Source organism: Rhinichthys klamathensis, unplaced genomic scaffold (genome assembly GCF_029890125.1).
Source record: "Rhinichthys klamathensis goyatoka isolate OS25496 unplaced genomic scaffold, OSU_Roscu_1.1 h1tg000405l_1, whole genome shotgun sequence".
Taxonomy (NCBI): Eukaryota; Metazoa; Chordata; class Actinopteri; order Cypriniformes; family Leuciscidae; genus Rhinichthys; species Rhinichthys klamathensis.
Window position 1 is genome coordinate 507,917 of NW_026606906.1, and position 15,545 is coordinate 523,461.

Here is a 15,545-nt window from a genome sequence, read left to right on the forward strand (position 1 = left end):
AGCCACGCCTCCTTCATAACACATGAACACACATAGCCAGAGCAGAGTCTGCAAAGCGTCACGAGAGACGCCGTTAAATTACTTCATGTCTCAAAGCACATAACATCACAATAATAATGAACGTAAACAACTTAGAGCGCTCTAACTTGTGCCACATGACTGTTGCAGATTCAATTTGGCGCTCATAGTGTTGACATAGAAATGCAAAAATCTAAGTCTTGTCATGGCCAGGTCATGTTTGTAAATGACAAGTGGTTCTCAAACAGTTTACCTGGATAAATAAAGGTTAAATAACAGCTCCGGGTATAATGCCAAAGGTTTCCATTTCTCTTAATTACGGTCATGACATGGCATGAACATGGCATAAGCTCATTGTTTTGGCTCAGGAGGAACTGTAAAAGGTTTTTTGCTGTTTGTTTGTGGCACTCAGTGACTGACGTCTGTCTACAACACTGCATAGCATGAAACACACTGACGACGTGTGATGTCTGAGAGCAGATGCACGGAGGTATTGAAATATATATGTTGACAGGCAGTAGAACATCCTATCATTTCATTCGGACCGAATGCTGGACGAATGATTGGACGAACATTGTTTGGTCCTGAGACTTCCACAGAATATATTTGTACATATGCACTTCTATTATTGATTGCTCTCAGGATGTGAAGAGAATTTCAACCAGTAGAACAAAACTTGTTTATAAAAGAATTACTGTACCTTTAAAAGTACTTCATGTCACCATCAATGCCAATAAAGAACATTTGTTTTTAAGAGTGTTCTGCAGTATATTAAAGGGGTCATATAATGCCATTTTTGTACAAGCTAATATGATTCTTTAGGGTCTAAATTAAAAGTTTGTAATATACTTACAAATTCTCATTAGTATTGTAAGAAAACACTTATTTTACCTGGTCAAAAACAGCTCTGTTTTCAGCACGCCGTTTCAGTGCATATGCCTTTAAATGATAATGAGCTTTGCTGACTCCGCCTCTCTGTTCTGTGCATACACCGTTTGTAACACAATAACACAATAACCATAACGCGTTGTTCAGTATAAACGTGGGATTATGAATTATATTGAGAACGTCATACATAGAAAACATGCCGTAATGTACCCTGAGTGTAAACCTTAGACGCATTCATTGTGAAGCGTGCAGCTGGCGATTTGCAAAGATTAATATATTAATATAAAGTTTAATAAAACGTTACACTCACTTCAGTTGTTCTAGAGGTTCAGCAGGAACACGAATATCTGGTACCGATCCTTTTTTCATGAGCAGCTTCTTAGCAAATCCAGCTTTATACTGATCCTCGTCTATAAAGCAGTCTGGTGAGAAATGATTCGCGCAAACATGAGAGCATTGACGTTGCTCGTGGGGAATATTCCCTTCGAAAACAAACTCAGCCACTGCGTCTTCAGCGGTTTGGATTTAGGAACATTAAAATGACTGCTGTGTTCGTTATTACACCCAAGAACAGAACACCACAATCGCTTAGACGCCATTCTGCTCATAGACAGTGCTCCAGCATATCAACAATGACCGCGCCGGTCCGCGCAGACTATGATTGACAGCTCACTCACGAGCGAGGGCGGGTCTGTGTTGAAACGCTGCTGTCAATCAACAATCGTGGGAGGGGCTTCCGAGCGTGTGACGTCACAAGGTCGAACGGCTCGATTTGAGGCAGGGGAAAACATATAAGGAGATTAAAACAAAAACACTGGATGGATTTTTATCATTTTATGATGGTTGTGTACAGGCACTGCCAACACACATTTCAGTACAATCAACTTGTAAAAGTGCATGTACCATTATATGACCCCTTTAAACTAGTTTAATCGCCAATGAGTGTGTGAGAGATACTGTAGCTAATGCATAAACTGCACAGCCAATAACAGAAAAAGCAAGGCAGTGACAGGAAGCAGAGATTAAAACAACACCTGTGACAAACAAATCACACCCCTGCCACACCGAACACTCAGCAGCCAGTCCACATTACTGTCCGGCGCTCGCCACGAACGCCGGGCTTTAGACGTGTGAACACTGTCACGCAGTCACAGAGCATTAGCACTGAGGCCACCGCTCAGGTCAGAGAGCATGAATCGCAGGGTCACCCTGAGGTCAACCAACAGGAAACACCACGCACATCGTGGCGTGAGCCAATCAATGCGACTGTATAATCAGCAGTGACAGAAACATGCTGATATATTGACTCTGCAGCACAAATGTTGATTGATAGAGAGCTGCTATCAAGATGGTTTATTCACATATAGAACCACTGTAAAAAACAGTTGTACAATCAACTTGGATGTTTATGTCATTTCAACTTAAATTACATTAAACTGACTTTAAAAAATTAGTTGAAACTTGTAAAAAAAGTTGAAAGTTGCTTAACTTATTTTTGATGAGTTAAAGCAATGTAAAAAAACAAATGTACTCATAACTTATTGATCATATTTTTTAAAACTGTACCATTTAAATAAAGTGATCCAACAAAAAATGTATTGAATTGCAATTCATGAAAATTTAATCTCAGAAAATAACATTGAATTGTGAGACTATATATATATATATATATATATATACAGTAGATGTAAAAAATGATAGGCCTATATATATTACTTGGCGCCATGACCAAGTACTGCGATGTTTGGCTTTAGCATTAGAAGGCAAGCGTAACATGACCAATAAGTTGCCACCTGTTCTAGCAAAACATTACACGCAGAAGACAATATTCCTCCGCCCAGGCGAGCAACCACCAAGAAAAGGTGTTAACACCAATTCTCGCCCAGGACAACTGGAAGCTGCTAGGGACTGGAAGATGCTGGCTGATCTTGACCAACGGCTTATTTTTCCACCTGAGATTGCCACCACTAACTTACGACCAGATATTGTTTTGTGGTCTGGATCAGCACGCATTGTTCAACTGATAGAGTTAACAGTGCCATGGGAGGATGCGGTAGATGAGGCATATGAGAGGAAGAAACTGCGGTATGCTCATCTGGCCACTGAAGCAGAACAGCGAGGATGGAGAGTCCAGGTTTATCCAGTGGAAGTGGGTTGTCGAGGTTTTGTGGCACACTCTACAACCCGGTTCCTCAGAGACGTCGGATTCAGTGGCCAAGAGTTGCGTCGCACAGTAAAGAACTTATCTGAAGCAGCAGAAAGGAGCAGCAACTGGCTGTGGTTGAGACGGAAAGATTCTAGCTGGCTGTGTACAGGCCGCCACGCTACGGTTTCGTAGAGTTCTTGAAAACTTGAAGAGTCTGTTGGTTTGTTTGTATACGTTCCTGTGGATATTGCGTGAATGACGGGTGGTTGGGTAGATATTGTGTTTTGCGGTAGGTGGTATGCCATACGGAACCGTTGTCCACTGAAACTGCATATTAACGCACCAGTGGGGCTCGACAGCCTTAGTCAACGGGTTGGCGCGTATGGTTGGGTCGCGGAGAGATTGTGATATTGTGGTTAGGTCTCAGCAGCAGGAGGGATGTAGAGGTCAGTAAGCTGGGCTGAGTTGAGTGGGGGACGGAGGGGGGTGACTCTGGGACGCCAGAGTCACTGTCGAGCCCTCTTGAGGTGTCGTGGGCTAGTCGACGAAACACTGAGGACGGAAGGTGCCCACTTGAAGACCCTAGAGATGTCCCCTACTCGGTTCAATCCAGACGGTTGTCGTGCTGGTCCTGTAGTTGCAGCCGTCGCGTGCGCTAACGCGCCAAGTACACTGCTGCCGTTAACGCCGGACAGAAGGGGAGTCACACTACCTTATGGAAAGAAGCGTAAATGGATGGAGAAGCATAGTTTACTGTAAAGCTACGTCTTAGTTTTGCTTATCTTGGCGAAAGCCGAGTACAAATCAGCATGAAGTTTTAACATCTACTCTCGTGTAATGGAAATCATGAAGATCTGGATACATCCAGTGACTGCGGTGAATAGTGCTGCTGGCAACCAGGGAAAGACCTTGTGACAGCCTGGAGAGACAGCTGACAGGAGGAAAGAGACCCCAATGGGGCTGATAAGGGTTAGCTACCCTTGTTGGCAGTATCCAGCTCCGTGTTTACAGGATGCTGGAGACACCCGCCCAAGGCTTCTGAGAAATTAAAGAGAAAAATACCCCTAGAGTCTGCGAGAGCGGGGGCGGAAGATGACTCAATGTTGGACAACATGGTTAACGACTTAGGAATGGAAACGGATATGAGTATGGAGAGTAAGACTAGTTCAAGATCTGCAGTAAGTAAAGTCATTGAACTCCAAGTTTGTGTCTGTGGCTGGAGCAAGGTGACAACGGTCAGGGGTTTGAAGGTTCATCAAGGGAAAATGAAATGCTTGAGGGAGAAGGGACAAGGGCCTCGCATTGATCAGTACTTCTTACGAAGTCAGTCAAGTCAGTCGAATGAAATCCAGCGACAGGAAGCAAACCACAGCTCGCAGGATATCAGCACCCATGTCATTGACGAAAGGAGGGCTTGCACAGTTAGTGATGAACATATTCATACTTGTGAACCCGGTCAGGCTAACCAGCATAAGAGAGAAAAGAACCTCAACGGGCATAGGCCTGGAGTTAGATGGCCAAGAGCTTGTGAGAAAACTGCATGGGACACGGTAAACACAGATCTATGCTTTGCATTGGAAAGATTAACTGGTACAGTTGAAAAGAAGCTGGATAAATTTGGGGACATCATTTACGCATATGGAAGTGAGAGGTTTGGTGTGGAAAAAAGGAAGGAAAAAGTACAAACTACTCCTGGAATGTCTAGACGGCAGCAGAAAATTGAAGGGTTAGTTAGAGAAAGGAGACAGCTGAGGAAGCAATGGAAAAGAGCAGAACAAAGTCAGAAGGAGGGACTTAATCTCTTACAAAGGGCCATAAAAGATAAGCTGGCAACATTACGCAGAGCTGAGCGCCTACGGAAACGCTACAAAAAGAAGGAACGTGCGAGGGCTAATTTCTATAAAGACCCATTCAAATTCGTAAAGAAGTTATTCACCAGTGAGAAGAATGGCACTTTAAAAACATCTAGGATTGAGCTAGAGAGATATTTGGAGGACACGCATACAGATGCAAAAAGGCATGAGCCTATGTCAATTCCATCAGACATACCACCTATCAACCCACCAGAATACCAAATGGAGGTCTGTGCACCTAAGTGGAAAGAGGTAGAGCAGGCTGTGAGAAAGGCAAGGGCTTCATCATCTCCAGGGCCTAATGGAGTTCCGTACAGAGTGTACAAGAGTGCTTCAGGAGTTCTGCGAATTCTGTGGAAATTGATAAAAGTGGCATGGGAAAAACAGGTTGTACCTAGAGCATGGCGCAGAGCAGGTGGAGTCTTTATACCAAAAGAAAAAGATGCTACAAGCATCAGTCAGTTTCGTCCTATTTCACTATTAAACGTTGAGGGTAAGATTTTCTTCAGCATTATTGCCCAGAGATTGTCCACCTACCTGTTAAAGAATGGCTTCATTGACACCTCAGTTCAAAAAGCGGGTATTCCAGGGTTCTCAGGATGCTTAGAACACATCAATGTTATCTGGCAACGAATTCAGTCAGCTAAAAAGGAGAGGAAGGAGCTCCATGTGACATTCCTGGATTTGGCTAATGCATATGGTTCAGTGCCACATGAGCTTCTTTGGGCAGCATTTGATTTTTTCAGAGTACCAATGTCAATAACAAATTTAGTGAAAGCCTATTTTGGAGATTTGCAATTCAGTTTCTCAACTCCAAAATTCAGCACTGCATGGCAATGCCTAGAGGTTGGAATAATGGCAGGATGCACCATTTCTCCACTGGCTTTTACCATGGCGATGGAAGTAATCATGAGGACATCAAGATGGGTAGTAGGAGGAGAGCGCTTGGCTTCTGGGATGCGACTACCACCAATCAGAGCATACATGGATGACATGACAACCATGACTACAACAGTAGCCTGCACTAATCGGTTATTGGGGAAGTTAACAGCTAATATTGAATGGGCACGAATGAAATTTAAGCCCTCTAAATCAAGGAGCATCTCGATAGTTAAAGGAAAGGTAGTAGATAAAACATTCTTCATTAATGGTGAGGCAATACCAACAGTTTCTGAGAAGCCAGTGAAGAGTCTTGGGAGATGGTACGATGGGGATCTAAAGGACACAGTTCGGGTGGGAGAAGTTAGGCGACAAGCAGTGGAAGGGTTGAAGAGCATAAACAGCTGTGCTCTACCTGGTAAACTAAAACTCTGGTGCTTTCAGTTTGGTCTACTGCCGAGGTTGCTGTGGCCACTGACCGTGTACGAGGTTTCTTTGACAAAAGTGGATAAGCTGGAAGCGTTGGTAAGTTCATACATCAGGAAATGGTTGGGAGTTCCACGCTGCCTCAGCAGAGTAGGACTTTATAGTAAAGGAATATTGCAGCTGCCAGTCTCTGCTTTAACCGAGGAGTTCAAGTGTGCCAAGGTCAGACTGGAAATGACCTTAGTAGAGTCACGCGACAAATGTGTAAGGGAGGCAGCCCCTGTGTTAAAAACTGGTAGAAAGTGGTCAGCAAAGAAATCTGTAGTAGAGGCAAAGGCTGCCCTTCAAATTAGGGATATCGTGGGACAGGTACAGCATGGAAGAGGGGGTTTTGGGCTCAGTTTAGCTCCTCCTAAATGGCACAAGGCAGGCCCAGCTCAAAGGAGGAAGCTGGTAGTCAACGAGGTGCGACAGCAGGAGGAGAGGATGAGGTGTATAAAGGCCATTTCACAGGCCAAGCAGGGAGAGTGGATGAGATGGGAGAGTGTGGAACAACGTAAGATGGGCTGGCAAGACCTTTGGTCAATGGAAGAGAGTAGGATCAGTTTCCTTATTAGGTCAACATATGATGTTCTCCCATCACCGCAGAACCTAAACCTCTGGGTAGGAGAGGATCCCTCTTGTCCTTTGTGTTCATCACCTGCCACATTAAGGCACATTTTGACAGGATGTAAGGTGGCTCTTAGCCAGGGTCGGTTTACTTGGCGCCATGACCAAGTACTGCGATGTTTGGCTTTAGCATTAGAAGGCAAGCGTAACATGACCAATAAGTTGCCACCTGTTCTAGCAAAACATTACACGCAGAAGACAATATTCCTCCGCCCAGGCGAGCAACCACCAAGAAAAGGTGTTAACACCAATTCTCGCCCAGGACAACTGGAAGCTGCTAGGGACTGGAAGATGCTGGCTGATCTTGACCAACGGCTTATTTTTCCACCTGAGATTGCCACCACTAACTTACGACCAGATATTGTTTTGTGGTCTGGATCAGCACGCATTGTTCAACTGATAGAGTTAACAGTGCCATGGGAGGATGCGGTAGATGAGGCATATGAGAGGAAGAAACTGCGGTATGCTCATCTGGCCACTGAAGCAGAACAGCGAGGATGGAGAGTCCAGGTTTATCCAGTGGAAGTGGGTTGTCGAGGTTTTGTGGCACACTCTACAACCCGGTTCCTCAGAGACGTCGGATTCAGTGGCCAAGAGTTGCGTCGCACAGTAAAGAACTTATCTGAAGCAGCAGAAAGGAGCAGCAACTGGCTGTGGTTGAGACGGAAAGATTCTAGCTGGCTGTGTACAGGCCGCCACGCTACGGTTTCGTAGAGTTCTTGAAAACTTGAAGAGTCTGTTGGTTTGTTTGTATACGTTCCTGTGGATATTGCGTGAATGACGGGTGGTTGGGTAGATATTGTGTTTTGCGGTAGGTGGTATGCCATACGGAACCGTTGTCCACTGAAACTGCATATTAACGCACCAGTGGGGCTCGACAGCCTTAGTCAACGGGTTGGCGCGTATGGTTGGGTCGCGGAGAGATTGTGATATTGTGGTTAGGTCTCAGCAGCAGGAGGGATGTAGAGGTCAGTAAGCTGGGCTGAGTTGAGTGGGGGACGGAGGGGGGTGACTCTGGGACGCCAGAGTCACTGTCGAGCCCTCTTGAGGTGTCGTGGGCTAGTCGACGAAACACTGAGGACGGAAGGTGCCCACTTGAAGACCCTAGAGATGTCCCCTACTCGGTTCAATCCAGACGGTTGTCGTGCTGGTCCTGTAGTTGCAGCCGTCGCGTGCGCTAACGCGCCAAGTACACTGCTGCCGTTAACGCCGGACAGAAGGGGAGTCACACTACCTTATGGAAAGAAGCGTAAATGGATGGAGAAGCATAGTTTACTGTAAAGCTACGTCTTAGTTTTGCTTATCTTGGCGAAAGCCGAGTACAAATCAGCATGAAGTTTTAACATCTACTCTCGTGTAATGGAAATCTTAATTAAAAACGTGTTTATATTAAATAATTATGAATTCACTTGTCATGCAGAGTCAGTAGATCAGTCTGTCACTAATTATACATTAAAACGTATTTTTAAACCATTATATTATTGTAATAAAGTTTTCATTATCTCTACATTTTGAGAGTCTTATTTCCTCTCTTTAAAATGGAAAAAGTGTGAATTTTGTGCATATGTAAACTAGCATACTCATCAAGACTGATATTCTGAAGCCTTTTGGCTGAAAGAAACAAAAACCCGGAGGCAAAAAAATCAATTACAAAGCTAACAGTCTCAGTCGAATCCAATCCAGAGAGAACTCAAGGATCCACCGCCACGTTTGTCCCTGTGGAAGATCAAGCCAAACTCTCATCTAATTATGTACTGAATTATTTACTCCGGTACATCTGCTTTAGCAGCGAGACTGATGCTGACAGACGGGGCCAAGATATCGAACCAATGATAGATGGCATGCTAGAACTCTTCTTTGCATGTGCACATTGATGGGCGAACAGTTCAGACATAAGCTGTGTCTGAAATCGCTCACTCGATCACTCGTTTATTCCATACCTTGTTTTTCATACGGCCCGGCCATTTGTAAACTGAATTTGGTTATTTTTCAGTTACAAAGCAACTTATCATGCTGCTAGATATTGCAAACTGGTACATCTGCATTGCAAAACAAGGTGAAAATAGCGAATGAGTGAACATTCAATCTTATTTTATTTAGTTATTTGTAGCATATGGATTTTGTTTTCTTGTCCAAGGTGACCCGATTTGGGGTCTGACATCCATCAACCCCCTGGGTTTGGAGGTCTCTTGGTTTCTGTTGAGATGTGTGGAGGGCTGATATGATTGGTAGAGAAGAGAGAGAGGAATATGATTGGATCAGAGGAAAACGGGACGTCTGACACTGCCATTAGATTATAATTGTACCTGGCACCTGGCACACTCACCATTTATGACTAATAATGCATGCATGCGTTCAAATGAGCTCATTTACGCACATATATTCTCAATCTCTCTCTCTAGGGCTGTAGATGGTATCACACTGTTTGCCCCACATTAGATGGATTACCTTTCAGTGATGAGATCTGGTATGAAGACACACACACACACACACACACACACACATGCCCATGAGGCATTCAGGACTGAGTTGAGCCTAAGTTTTAAGTCGGAAATATTTTTTAATGTTTAGAAATGAGTCTCTTATGCTCACCGAGGCATTTTTAATTAAAAAAAAATACAGTAAAATTTTTAAATATTATTACAACTTGAAATAGCCATTTTCTATTGTAATATATTTTAAGGTGTAATTTATTTCTGTGATCAAAGCTGTATTTTCAGCATCATTACTCCAGTCTTCAGAGTCACACGATCCTTCAGAAATCATTCTAATATGATGATTTGATGCTCAAGAAAGATTTATTTTTTATTATCAATGTTTTAAACAGTTGTGCTGCTTCATTTTTTTTTTTTTGGAAACCATGATACATTTTTCCAGGATGATTTGTTGAATATCAAGTTCAAACAGAGCAACATTGATTTGAAATAGAAATCTCTAATTTACCCCAAATTTTAATGCCTGTTTTAAAAAAAAGGTTTTCTGAAAACAATTCAATGGACATTTTGTGTTGCTGCAAGGCAAATTCAACAACTGTTTGATGACTGTGTTAATTGTGTTGACAGTGTTATTGACAATGACATAATTAGTCTAAATTAATGATGAGTAATTGTGGCAAAACTCCTCTGTCGTGACTGTGTTGTGTTTGACTGAATTGCAATTCAGTAGATTCCTCTTCCTGTCATTCCAATTCAAATTTGATTCAAATTCCAGCAAATTCAAGGTGCAGTAAGTGATTTAGAAATGCTGTTGAAAGTGGATCAGAAGAGCAGCACAACACACTTGTAGCCAATCAGCAGTAGGGGCTGTGTCCACTCATGATGGGGGAGGAGGAGAGAAAGCCAATCAGCAGTAGGGGCTGTGTCCACTCATGATGGGGGAGGAGGAGAGAGAGAGCCAATCAGCAGTAGGGGCTGTGTCCACTCATGATGGGGGAGGAGAGAGAGCCAATCAGCAGTACGGGGCATGTCCACTCATGATGGGGGAGGAGAGAGAGAGAGCCAATCAGCAGTACGGGGCATGTCCACTCATGATGGGGGAGGAGAGAGAGCCAATCAGCAGTACGGGGCATGTCCACTCATGATGGGGGAGGAGAGAGAGAGAGCCAATCAGCAGTAGGGGCTGTGTCCACTCATGATGGGGGAGGAGAGAGAGCCAATCAGCAGTACGGGGCATGTCCACTCATGATGGGGGAGGAGAGAGAGCCAATCAGCAGTAGGGGCTGTGTCCACTCATGATGGGGGAGGAGAGAGAGCCAATCAGCAGTACGGGGCATGTCCACTCATGATGGGGGAGGAGAGAGAGAGAGCCAATCAGCAGTAGGGGCTGTGTCCACTTATGATGGGGGAGGAGAGAGAGAGAGCCAATCAGCAGTACGGGGCATGTCCACTCATGATGGGGGAGGAGAGAGAGAGAGCCAATCAGCAGTAGGGGCGTGTCCACTTATGATGGGGGAGGAGAGAAAGCCAATCAGCAGTTAGGGCCGTGTCCACCAGAGTATGTGAGCGGAGTGGAGCGGGAGCGGAGCGAGGAGTGGAGCGGTGTGATTTTGAATGGAGTGCGGAGCGGATTTTTTTAAAGTCGGAGCGTCGTGGTTTTCACTCGCTCCGAGAGCGCTCCACTACCGCTCCATCACGAGTACAATTCATGCCAACGGCTCATTATAGAACTGCATTTTTTGTAAGGATTCACACGACACGTTAAACACATTACTCTAGCATGGTAGATGGATCACTCAAATCAGAAAAAAATGTGAAGGATGTGAATGATGACGCCGATGGACATGAGTGGCTGCGGGAGGTTATTTCTCAAGCCTACTGAATATGATCGGGCAACACTATCTCATGAAAGTGCGTATCTATAGCACACATTTTATTTTTTGTGCCATTTATACATAAAAAAAAAATTTGCGTGCAAATGAAATGCACTAAACGCCTTGCCTTGGTTATGATTAGGTGTGTGAAGTGCGTGCACGCCATAAAGTGCGTATCATATGCACGCGAAAACTGCGTATCCTAGGCTTAGGCTATGCAAGCAAAAACAAGTTTTTGGCGTATAAATGGTACGAGAAATAAAATGTGTGACGCACTTTCATGAGATCAAGCTGGATCGGGTGAAAGCACATTTTAAACCGGTAACACTTATTCACACACGCAATCGCTTTCTCACGATTGCGTCTCAATGCATTGCGTTCAAAAATGTAATCTTACAGTGCTGTCGGTTTGATTTCGAACGAGCAGAAAACTGTAAGAAATGTAGTGACCCGTACGTAGATAACTGATGAAAACGTTATTTTCATCTTTCCAAACAAAATATGCTCTGCAAAAAGCAGCAATGATATTTAACTTATAATGCTGATAATGTAATAAGTAATAGGAAAAGTTAGCACACTATCCAATAAACCACATTGAAACTATTCTCCTAATGATGTTTAAAAAAAACAAATAATAATATGCCTATATATTACGATGAGGAGAAATTTTGTGAGATTTCAAAGCATACTTAAATAGTTATTCGCAATTTCCTCGGGGAGCGAAGACGGAGCGGTGTTTCTGATATCAGTGAGCGAGGAGTGGAGCGGGAGCGGTAAATGGTGAACCCGGAGCGGAGCTGGAGCGGAGTGATTATTAAATGCTTGGAGCGCGGAGCGAACATTGTTGCCGCTCCACTCCGCTCACATACTCTGGTGTCCACTCATTATGGAGGAGGAGAGAGAGCAAGAGGGAGATTTGAAGAAAGACCGTAGAAAGAGAGATAGCTGAGAGACATTACAAAAGAGAAAAGCTCAGAGGAATTGAATTGAAAGCATTTATTGTCATTGTATTTGCATACAACGGAATTAGGAGCGCTGCTCCTGAATGATGTTTGAAAGACATACATATAACCTTATAACCAGACAACCATATAACCACAACAATAAATAAACTCTCTAGACTATACAGTTACAGACTTAGTATTCACATTAAACTCTTATTAAGTGCATTTGTTTTAAGTTCTAATAATTAAAGTGTTTAAGTGGTGATATTGCACTTTGACATACTGCACATTACATGTAGCCTATTAATTATTAAAGGCTGTATTAATTATCCTTTGGAGGGTTGCCTTGTCTGCTGCAGTACCACACTGTAATACAGTACGTTAACACGCTTTCAATAGTAGAGTGTTAAAAGGACACCAGCAATTTGCACTCTAAATTATGTTTCCTGAGCACTCTAAGGAAATGCAGCCTTTGCTGTGCCTTTTTGATTATTTCTGAGGTGTTAGCAGACCAAGATATAGACCAAGATAGATTTTGTTGGTAGAATGGATGGAAGTAGTCATGTGTGTATAAGGAGTAGAGGGCTCAGTACACAGGCTTGTGGGGAACCGGTGCTGAGCGTAATGGTGGATGAGAGGCGAGTCTTTGAACAGTTTGTGTCTAATATCACTGGGAAAAGAAGGGTTATGATCAGATAAGAGCTTTAGGACTCGCGTTAATATTAGAAAAGCTTTCCAGCGCTGGAGAGACAGAAGCGTGAAGATCTGAAAACGGACGCTGAGGTTGAGTTATTTCTGCTCCATATGTGAGTAACATTGGTTTTACTCAGTTTCACAGAACCAAGATATGCTGTTTTTGTAATGTTAGCTCTATAACCGGACAGTCTGAGTGTCATTGTTTGTCTGGAGCTGCTGGCGACTAACAGCGAACTCATGCTTGTATTTACTCTTGTGTACTGTATGTTCATTGTTAGTTCTTCCTTGTCGTTCACTCGTCACCTTCACTTTATTTTTCACTAATTTTGCATTTTGTGATCGTGCATTTTTGGGGCGGAGCAATGAAGGGAGTGTGTTTGTTTGGGTTGTTTTCAAATATCAACATTCTCAGAAATCACTTACTATACCTTTAACTGAAAATAAGGAACACAGATCGAGCAGATACACACAGACATTATATACATATACGTATGTGTGTCATGTTCAGGCTGCGCTCCTTCAGTCAAATAAACAGTAGCTTTGCCTCTATCCATCTCTCTTTCCAGGGCTTCTCGGGAGATTGTCAAAGCGCTCCAGTAATGGATCTTTGGGGAGGTGCTAATCTGATGGACAGCATGAAGTGTGAAAAACATTTCACTCAGCCATCGCTTCAAAAGAACTTCATTTCTCTCTCGTTTTCTTTCTGCTTCCTTACTATAGATGACCTTGCACTTTGAAAGAGATGCACAAAAAGTCCCAAGTGGTAAAAAAGGGTGTTTATGAACACATCGTTTTTCTTTAAAGGTGAAGTGTGTAAATTAAAATATGTTTTTATGGTCTGTTAATGTGGATAGATAACTATAAGTCATTCGTAGGTTGATTCCCCCAGTAGTTTAAGTGCTATATGATTCTACGGCGCTATCACTTGAGTATTACAACTACATTCTTTTCCATTATTTTGAAAACTCATGGTGCATAAATTACACACTTCACCTAAAGTTGGATGTGAAGATAATATTGAAAGAAATAATCTCAACCACCATCCCATAATGATTGTGAATTAAACCCAAGAGACACTTCTGGAGAAAAGGCTTCATGTTTTTGGCTCCAGACAGTATTTTCAGTGTCTAATAAGCCCACAGGCTGTGCTTTCACAAGTCAACAAGTGCAAAAGTGACACCTCAGTTTGACCTGAAGGACATATGCAATAAAAAAATGTAACAAACAAATAAGTAGTGAACACATAATCTAAATAATTAAAAGCAAATCAGAAAAAGAAAAAGAAAAGCTAATCGTGATTAATAGAAAACATAAAAAAATAAAAAATACACGATGGGCTGCAAACCCAAGCGTTTGAGGGTTGCCAGGGTGTTGCTATGGTTGCAATGTTCTGAGTGTTTTTTTTAGGGGATTCTGGGTGCTTTTTACTGCCCACGTCAAAAGTGATGATGTTCTGGTCCCTACAAGAGACACGGTTCCTCCTTCAGTAGGATTTTGCAATGTAGTTGCTTAGAAATATTTAGTGAAATATTAAGCCTCCTCAACAAGCCGGATGATATCTGAAGAAAGTAAAGGTGCGTCCCAATTTGCGTACTTGTGCACTATTCAATGCTGTTTTGTAGTATAAATTAAAATAAAAGAACACTTTATTTACCGGGATGATGCATTTAATTAATCACTAATAAAAACTTAGTGTGTAATTTTGGACACTTCATGCACTCGACTGTCACAGCTTTAATGATGTGAGGGAGGGAGCTATCAGACTTTAATGTTGAATGACAAAATAACCTTATAAAACTCATACACTATACACATACATAGTGCATAGGTAGTGTATAAATGCATAGTGTGTCATTTGGGATGCACTATAGAGTTCTATAGAGTGCAGCAGTCGGGTTTCGAAAGTAAAAACACCATTCAATTTCTATAGGGAAATAGATTTTTAACGATAACTTAAAACCTTTAAAGACAGGCCTACTGTGAACTGGGGTTGTTATTTGTAGCCCTCAGCCTGCATTATTCCAGCTTGGTTTAAAAAAAAAACATGTTTAAAGTCAAAATTCGTAGTGAAAAACTACATTACCCATGATGCTGTGCAGAAAATTCCACCAATCAGAGTGTTAAAGCATCAAGCGCCAAAAGATCTCGTAAGCTCCAGCCACTCCAATGAAGAACCGCAAATAACATAATCGAGACGGTCTCTCTATGCTCTCAAAATACTTAAATATTTGAATATATATCCATATTTTGCAATAAACTTAAAATATATTGTTTATATGCGGTATATATATATATATATATATATATATATATATATATATATATATATATAATCCAATCAAGGTTTATAAATGTGTAGTTTTATATTTCTCCATCGTTTTTAATTCGATTATGCTCGCATGGGATTGTAGTTCTTTCCCTCACTAAAGACGTTAAGTAGCTATGCAGTCTTCCTTTGTATTTTTGTCAATATTTTAAAAACTTTTTTAGGTCCTCAAAATCAAAGTTTGTAGTTGGCCAACCCGATCTCACGACCAATTCGTCCGAATTTGACGAGTGATTAAAAGGTGGCTAATTCGTAACAATTCGTACGACCTCACTCGTACGAATTAGTACGATTTTTGCTAAAACGTACATATTTGACGAGTTTCCCAATTCGTATGAATTCGTACGAATGACCTACCCCTGACCCCGCCCCTAAACCTACCCATCACTTG